Source organism: Stenella coeruleoalba (assembly GCF_951394435.1).
Source record: "Stenella coeruleoalba genome assembly, chromosome: 5".
In the NCBI taxonomy this organism is placed as follows: Eukaryota; Metazoa; Chordata; class Mammalia; order Artiodactyla; family Delphinidae; genus Stenella; species Stenella coeruleoalba.
The window spans coordinates 26,239,510-26,248,930 of NC_137150.1; the positions used below are offsets into that span (position 1 = coordinate 26,239,510).

The window sequence follows — 9,421 nt, forward strand, 5'->3', positions numbered from 1 at the left end:
AGCCGATCCGGCTGAGCTCATCCCTGAAGGCCACTAATCCAATAGCCGCGGAAGGCGCGGCCGCCGGGAACGCCCCTTCCCCCACCATCCCGCGCCCCGGCCCGTCCCAGCTCGGGCCGCTGCCGGCGCCGCCACCTTCCCGAGGCCACCAGCTGGCGGGAGAGGGAAGTGGAGCCCGCGGCCGCGTCCCCGTGCCGAGTCGGCGCGGTCGCCATTCACCAGCCCGCTAGCCCGCGCACTCCCTCACTCACGCACTCATTCATGAGCGCCCCTCCCTATTCATTCAAGAGCTTCGGGAGCGCCGGGGTGGGTACCCCTGAGCTGGAGGGGACACACACAGTCACTCGGCAGCTTTGCTGTCTTTACCTAATGCATGTGGGAAATAGCCGCCGGGGAAAGGGCATGGTTTAATAACCTCTTCCTCAGACACGTGGCTACACTTAATTTTTTCAACTCATCTTCTAAAGTCCAATTTCATACCGCACCTGCTTCACGGAGCCTTCCCCGCCCACCCAAGGCGCAAGTAGGTGGGTCTCTCTACTCTGCCTGCTACCAGCGCTGAAGGTGGGCAGCCTCTTTGCCAGCAGGCGCAGAGAGATAAGGAAGAGGGCGTGGCCAGAGCGGAGGCCGAGCGAGTGCTTGTAGCATCAGTGCTTCCTTGGGGATATTGAAAGTTACTGGTCTGGGTGCCTTCGTCTCTGCTCCCAGAGTTGACCTCAGTTCATTCCACAGTCATTTGGTCTGACCCCAGCCCTCTCTGTGCCAGGTATCAAAGAGCCTCGATGCAGAGCGCCCATTCATCTGGGACACAGACAAGCAAAGACAATCCAACCTAGTGCGAGAAATGTTTTGATGGCGGCTCTGGGGCTCCTTTCCCAGACTGGGAAGGGCAGTCTGGAATTAGCTCCTGGAGGCAGAGGGATGGGATGGTCACCTGGCTAGGTTCCTATCACAGCACAGAGCCTATGGTATGACTGGAATGTAAACAATAAGGTAAGATGTAGCTGGAGGGATGGACAGTGGCTAGGGTCTTGGGGGCTATCCAAAGAGTTTGACCGTTCCCCCAAGGTTAGTTGAGGCCTTTAAGCAGGGTAATATTTTGTCAGATTTGCATTCTATAAAGATCCCTCAGTAGCAGAGTGGGTGGATGGAATAAATCAGCTTGGAAGCTACTGAAATAGTCCAAGCAAAAGATGATGCCTCATAAACCAGGGTAGCCGTGGTGGGATGGCCAAAGGGTGTATTGATCAAGTATTTGTTGCACTTATCCTGTTGTTCTGTCGTTGCCTGTTTGTATGTCTGTCTCCCTCCTAAGGCTGTGAACCCCCTCAAAGGGCAAGAATACATTTTATACATCTCTGGATTCCCTGTACCCAGCACAGAACAGACATTGAGTAAATGTGATTTGAACTGATCCGAGTGACAGTTCTGATGTACATTCACACTTACTGTATTTTGGGGGTCTCCACAGCAGGCCTTTCTATCCCCCACATTAGGAAACTCTTGGAGCACCTACTCTGCAAGTTACTGAGGGGGCTATGGACACAGGTGGGGGGCAAGAAAAGAAAATCTGGGGAAAAAAGATATAGAAGCAAAGGGGAATTGAAAGAAGACTTTCAGTGGCTTCTCCACCTGAACCTAATCTGGCTGACAGGGTGGAGGAAGAGGATGCCATCACTTGCCCTCTTTGCTGGAAACATGACAACAGCTTCAAGGACAAGATGGGGAAGGAGAAATAGCCACAATTTGAGAAACTAACTTCCCTCTCCCTTGGGGGCTCCAGATAGGTTCACCATACTGACCCTTCCAAATATGCCTTAGGCCCAAAGGAGTGGCCACAAGAGCCCCCCAAGTGTCCCTGCAGGCCCTAAAATACTCCAGCCCCTGGATACCAGGTGAAGCAATTTGTCATTTTGGTAGAAACCAGAATAACCTGGCTATTAAAACTCTTCACATTGAGGTAAGCCGCCTCTAAGATGTCTCCAGCAGTCTCTGCCTCTTGGTTTCACACCCTTGTGTAACCCCTCTGCTTAGGTGTGGGCTGGCCTCATGGACTTGCTTCTCACCAAGAGAATAATGTGGAAGTGATGAACTGATTCACTTTGTTATAAAGCAGAAACTAACACACCATTGTAAAGCAATTATACTCCAATAAAGATGTTAAAAAAATAATAGTAGTAATGTGGAAGTGATGGATGACCCATCCAAGATTAGGTTATAAAAAGACTGTGGCTTCTACTTTGAGCATTCTCTCTCTCTCTCTCTCTGTCTCTCTCTCTCTCTGTCTCTCTCTAACTGTCTTTTGAATTAGCTCTCTGGGAGAAGCCAGCTGCTATATGTGGAAGCAGCCTTGTGGAGAGGCCCATGTGGTGGGGACAGAGGCCTGCCAACAACTCACTTCAACTTCTAAGTGAACGAACTTAGGAGCAGATCTCACCCCCCAGTCCCAGCTGAGCCTTCATATGAGACTGCAGCCCTTGTCTGACACCTTGACCGCAAGTTCATGACAAACGTTGAATCAGAGACATTCAGCTGCACTGTGTCCAGATTCCTGACCACAGAAACTGTAAGAGAATAAATGTTTATTGTATTAAGCTGCTCATTTGGGGGGTAATTTCTTGTGCAGCAATAGATAACTCATGCAAGACGTTCTTAACTGTCCAAGGTTGATTCAAAAAATAAACCCTCAAAGAACTAGCCAGTCTCACTCCAAAGGAAACACAATATTTCATGGGTATGGCCAGGCAGCCTTTGGGTTTAATTTCAGTTCAGACTCTTTGGGTCTTAGCTTTCTCATTGTAAATGGGGACAGAAGGATTTCCTGTGTATGGTTATGTGTTGTAGCACGTTACATACATAGTAGCTGCTCAGTAAGTCTTTTTCTTCTACTTCTGAGCAGGAGGTGAAGACCTGCAGCATTCTTGGGATTTCTCGGGCTAAGGCAAAGTCATGCCTAGAGCAGAAGGTCCACTGGGGGGCTGCTACAGTCAGGGGTCCAGAACCTCTGTTTGTAATGCAAAGCTGTGAACCCCACCATTTGCTTGCCTCTTCTCCCAAGCGGCTTAGAATCTACTTACCAGGTTTCAGCAACCTTGGTCTCCTTCTCAGTCTTCCAAAAGTATCAACTGTAGTTTAATAGAAGGTGAGGAAAAACCGTCAGTACTGAGAAATTCTGGCGCTTGAGGCTTGCTCCGAGGAGATGCATGCCAGGGAGGAGAAGGCTGGTGTGTGCTGTCGGCACATCTTCTGCCCTCCCTCAGAGGAAACCCCATTTGAGCCCAGCCTGCAGTGTGGGGTTGCCCATGAGGGGCCCTCCTCTCTGGTCCTCTCTACAGCTCACTCACCACCATCTCTATCCCCAACTGCTGCAGCGCCTCCTTACTTCTGCTCCACAGCTAGAGCTGGCTTCTCAAAGTGAAAGTCAGCCCTGCCGCCCCCTTCAGAGGATGGCCCACAGGGTGGTTTTCCCACTTCTTAGCTGAATCTGGCTCCTGCGTGCTAGTCTCACTTTCCTGCACCCTTGCTCTGGGCCAGGCCACCTCTGAGCAACTCCAGGGAACCAAGCTTCCTCCCTGACACCAGCCTTCACACACCGACCTTTCTCCCTGGCACAGACTTTGCCCAGGTAACTCCAATTCTCTGCCTGTATGCATGCCCTCTCCTCCAGGAAGCCTTCCTGAAAGCCTAGTCTCAGTGTACCCCCTCCTGTGTGTGCCCTCTGGCCTGTGCCCTCTCTCAGGGCCCCAATTCCACTGTTGCTGCTGCCTCTTTTCTTGCCATCCTCCCCTCCCACAAGATGTGAGCACTTCCAGGGCTGAGCTGTCTTTTTCTTCTTTACAGCTTTTGCACTCCCACCTCCATTTCCAACTCACTGATTTCTCTAAGCCCTATAGCCCTCCCAGCAGCCACAGGTGGGTTAGGGAGCCCAACAGCAGCTTGTTGTCTTACCTCTGTCACAGCACATCGCAAACCCTTCGGGAACTGTCAGACTCCGGCAGCAGACAGCGGCTCTCTTAAGGGCACGACTGTGTCTGCTTCACCTCAGTGCTCCTGGCACCCAACCTAGGGCCAGGTACGCAGTAGACAGCCAATAAAAGGTCATGGAATAAATGACTGAAGTCATGGCAGAAGGAAGGAAAGACAAAGGTTGGGAGGAAGAAAATCTATCTCCATTACCCCCTCCCTCCCTCCCTTAAACTATGCATGGCCCTTACATAGTTATGTATTTATTCATAATATAGTAAACACCTATGAGTCCACCATCCAACCCAAGGCACCTACGTCTCCCATGTGCTCCTTTTCTAGCCCATCATTTTGCCTCCCCATCACGTAAAACCACTCTCCTGATGGTTAAGATTTATCATTTCCTTAGATTATTTTTTTCAAATATCTATACAGTTGACCCTTGAACAACCCCAGGAAATGGGGGTGCCAATCCCCACGCAGTTTAAAATCCTTATATAACTTTATAGTTGGCCCTCTGACCCTCTGTATCCGAGGTTCTACACCCAGGGATTCAACCAACCACAGATTGTGTAGAACCATGGGACATATTTCTTGAAAGCCATCCGTGTGTAAGTAGACTCGTGTGGTTCAAACCCAAGGGTCAACTGTGTGTGTGTTTTTGCATGTGTGTATATACACACACACACACATATATATACACAATATATATATGCTTAAACATTATTTTATTTAGTTTTACTTGTTTTTTAAACTTTATTAAAAGATGTTATACTGTATGTAGTTTTCTAGGACTTGCTGTTTGGACTCAACAAGATTCATCCATATTGACGCATGCAACTGTAGCTCATTCATTTTCATGGCTAAATAGCTTATTGGGTGAACAAACACAATGTTAAAAAATTATTCCTGACATTTGTTAAAGATGGTAAGGAGGGCTTCCCTGGTGGCGCAGTGGTTGAGAGTCCGCCTGCCAATGCAGGGGACGCGGGTTCGTGCCCCGGTCCGGGAGGATCCCACGTGCCGCGGAGCGGCTGGGCCCGTGAGCCATGGCCGCTGAGCCTGCGCGTCCAGAGCCTGTGCTCCGCGGCGGGAGAGGCCGCAACGGTGAGAGGCCCGCGTACCTCAAAAAAAAAAAAAAAAAAAAAACGATGATAAGGAAAACTCTTCCATGGGGGCGGGGTGGGGAGGTACAGGGGAGAGTGATCAGGTTCAACTCTGAATACAACAAAGACAAGTGGGGATTTATAGCCAAGGAGCAAGGTTGGGGGTCAGGGGATGGAAAATTACTAAGAGCAAACACAGGGTTAAGGAGGATTCTTGCTAGACTGACTCAACAGGGTCCTTACTGAAGGCAGGCCAGCATGAGGGATGAGAGATTTGATCAGATGTTGAGGGTGGTCAGATACCAAAGTGTGGGAGAGTTTTTGCTAAACTGACTTAGCAGGATTCCTACTCAAACTGGATTCTAGGGGAATAGAGAGGGAAGCCCAAGGTCAGGCCTGGATGAGCAGAGGAAACATTAAAGTTTGGTCAAAAGAAAAAGTCTTTGCCAGCAGTTTATTTTTCCATGGTCCTTTCAAGGAGTGTTGGGATTGATTCTAGTTTGGGGCTATTATGAACAGTGCTGCTATGAACATTCTTGAACAGGTTCCCTACTGCATCTGTGCTAATGTTTTCTTGGGCCTATTCGTAGGAGTGGACTTGTTGATTCACTGTCTAGCCTGGGTCAGCCTATCCAAAGCTATGCTAAAAACTGTTTCAATCCTCCACATCAAATGTCATCAGGGAGATGCAAATCAAAACAAGATACCACTACGCACCTGTTAGAATGGGCAAAATCCAGAATACTGACAGCATCAAACACTGATGAGGATGTGGAGCAACAGGAACTCTCATCCATTGCTGGTGGGAATGCAAAATTGTGCAGCCACTTTGGAAGACAGTTTGGCAGACTCCTAGAGGAGTTGAAAACCTATGTTTACACAAAAACCTGCACATGGATGTTTATAGCAGCTTTATTCATAAGTGCCCAAATTTGGAAGCAACCAAGATGTCCTTTGTAGGTGAACGGATAAATAAACTGTGTACATCCATACAATATTATTCAGGACTAAAAAGAAATGAACTCTCGGGCTTCCCCGGTGACGCAGTGGTTGAGAGTCCGCCTGCCGATGCAGGAGACGCGGGTTCGTGCTCCGGTCCAGGAAGATCCCACATGCCGCGGAGCGGCTGGGCCCGTGAGCCATGGCCGCTGAGCCTGCGCATCCGGAGCCTGTGCTCCGCAACGGGAGAGGCCGCAACAGTGAGAGGCCCATGTACCGCAAAAAAAAAAAAAAAAAGAAATGAACTCTCAAGCCTTGAAAAGACATGGAGGAAACTTAAATGTATGTTTCTTACTAAGTGAAAGAAGCCAATCTAAAAAGGCTCATATAGTATGATTCCAACTATATGACACTCTGGAAAAGGCAAAGAAGTATGGAGACAGTAGGAAGATCGTTGGTTGCCAAGGGTTAGGAGGGAGGAAGGGATGAATAGCTGGAGCACAGACTTTTACAGCAGTGAAACTACTCTGTGTGATGCTATAATGGTGGATACAGGTCGTTAGACATTTGTTGAAACCCACAGCATGTACACCAAGAGCGACCCTAAGACAAACTATGGACTTTGACTGCTAATGATGTGTCAGTGCAGGTTCATCAATTGTAACAAATGTATCACTCTGGTGGGGGATGCCGATTATGGGGGAGGCTGTGCATGTGTCAGAGCAGGAGGTGTATGGGAACTCTCTGTACCTTCCACTCAGTTGTGCTGTGTCCCTAAAACTACTCCAAAAATGAAGTCTATTTAAAAAAAAAAAAACAAAAAAAACTGTTTCAGTACAGCTACGAAACATGGAGGGTTAAAGGCACCAAAAATAATTTTCATCATTCAAAGGACACAAAAATGATTGACCCAGGGATCCCCAACACTATTTCCTTGGAATCATTTGCATACAAATGATTTGCATACAAACATAGCTGCAGAGCCCAGGTTATTCCATTCCCCTTCCTGTTGCCCTTTACTTCCTAGATGAGCAGAGCTACTGGCGCCCTGAGGTCTGAGCACCCCGGGAGGACTCTGGAATACACCCGAGTTAGCCTGTAGTAAGAAAGAAGACAGGTGAGACTCAGTGACAGAGACCCCAAATTCATCCAGTGAACACTGAACTTGATGCAGGACAAGATATTAAGGATACACACACACACACCTACACCCAGAGTCCTGGAGAGTTCTGTGGTCATAAAACACCTTGGTACAGTGGGATGGGGTGGCGGGACGGAGGGCAGAACACGGCAGGGTCACACCACAGAACTTTTAGCCTTTAATGGATTTCTATAAGCCTCATTTTTCTCATATAAAATGGGAGAGATACTATCTAGCACATAGAGTTGTACGGATTAAAGGAAGTGATGTCTATAAGGGCTTGGCCAATGTTTGTTCTTCAAATTGTGACCTTGCACAAGTTACCAAATGTCTGGGAAGCTCAGTTTCCAATCTGTGAACTAATAAATGTACCTTTCTCTAGTGGCATTTGTCACATTGGGACCCTGAGCGGCTGAACCGCCTTTCTAAGCCGGAGGAATTCCCCTCTGCATGCATCCAGGTAGGAAGCAGAGTCGCTTCCTGCTGATGGACAAAAATCCCAGCGCCCAGTCATGGCTCTCAAATCTCCTGCAAACCCTCTTTGCATTTTATTTTTGGTAAAATCAAACAAATAAAACCCCTTCATGGGACTTCCCTGGTGGTGCAGTGGCTAAGAATCCGCCTGCCAATGCAGGAGACACGGGTTCGAGCCCTGGTCCGGGAAGATCCCACATGCCGCGGAGCAGCTAAGCCTGTGTGCCACAGCTACTGAGCCTGTGCTCTAGAGCCTGCAAGACATAACTAATGAGCCCACGTGCCACAACTACTGAAGCCCATGTGCCTAGAGCCCATGCATCACAACTAAGAGTAGCCCCCGCTCGCTGCAACTAGAGAAAGCACACACACAGCAGCAAAGACCCAAGGCAGCCAAAAATAAATAAATAAATTTATAAAAACAAAAACAAAAGCCCCTTCATGTCCTAGCCTCCCTTTCCCTGGATGGGGGTGTGATCTGGATTCTACCAGACAAATACACCAGTCAGATTCAGAAGTTCGCTACTGCAGGAAATTCTCTAGGACTACGGCGTTAGTTCTGGCTGGTACTTCTGGGGAAGTAGAGGCAACTCTTTTCTGGGATCAGGGTAAGAGTGGCAGCTTCCTCATCTCAGCTGTGGCAGAAGCTCCCTTACCAGGCCTGTTCTGCAGTGTAGACAGAAGTATTTTCCAGAAAGCTCGGTCCAGAGCCTAATTTTCAACAATCTGAATGATTCCACAAGCTATTTAATCTGTTTTACTAAGTCCCACCTGCATGAAGTAGGTGACGTGGATTCTATTGTTGACAACTAAGAACCCCTTCTGTTGCCCTCCCTTTTCCAGTCTTCCTGACGGCTTGGCCAATCAGAACCTCCCTCCTGGGTTTTCAAAGCTGGAATCAGCTATTCCAAAAAAGCAAACATGGTGGAGAATTCATTCTTTGTTTTTGTTTGTTTTTGTTTTTTGCGGTACGCGGGCCTCTCACTGTTGTGGCCTCTCCCGTTGCGGAGCACAGGCTCCGGACGCGCAGGCTCAGCGGCCATGGCTCACGGGCCCAGCCGCTCCTCGGCATGTAGGATCTTCCCGGACCGGAGCACGAACCCGCGTCCCCTGCATCGGCAGGCGGACTCTCAACCACTGCACCACCAGGGAAGCCCGAGAATTCATTCTGATGGAGGCATTGGCAGCAGCAACATCCAGATCCCAGGGATGCCATTAGCACTGGTACCCACTCCCGTGTCCAGTGATCAGTGCTGGGAATGGCAGCTCAGTAGTTTGGGTTTGGGGTGTGATTCCAGCTGTATTCCTGCTGCCCGGCATTTGCTGTTGATTTTATTGTTGTTGCTGCTCCTGCCTGTTCTTTTTCTGGATCTTGCTCTCCAGCCTTCCCAGGCATTCTGTGATTTCCCAATTTCCCTTCTTTTTAAATCTAGTCATACAGTGAATTACAGTGATTGAGTTTTGAATGTGGAACTAACTTTGCATTCCTGGAATAAATCCCACTTGGCCACGACATATTATCCTTTTAATACACTGTTGGATTCCACTAGCATATATGTTCATGAGGAATACAGTCTGTGCTTTTCTTTTCTTGTAATGTCTTTTGCCTGGCTTTGGCACCAAACTAATGCTGGCTTTCAAGAATGAGTTAACAATATTCCTTTTTCTTCTAAGAAAAAAGAAGAGTTTATATAGAATTGGTATTATTTCCTCCTTAAATGTTTCATAGAATTCACCAGTGAAGTGATCTGGCCCTGGAGTTTTCCTTTTTTTATTTTATTACTATTATTATTTTTTG

General features: G+C 48.2%; 1 protein-coding gene across 1 annotated transcript in view; it reads right to left on the reverse strand.

The window, feature by feature from the left end:
• SPSB4 (splA/ryanodine receptor domain and SOCS box containing 4) overlaps positions 1-547 on the reverse strand; it is a gene marked incomplete at its 3' end in the record, with an annotated part of 82,707 nt that extends 82,160 nt beyond the window's left edge. The window contains exon 1 of the mRNA XM_079922487.1: positions 486-547. The remainder of the gene's footprint in view (positions 1-485) is intronic.
• Positions 548-9,421: the final 8,874 nt, after the last annotated feature.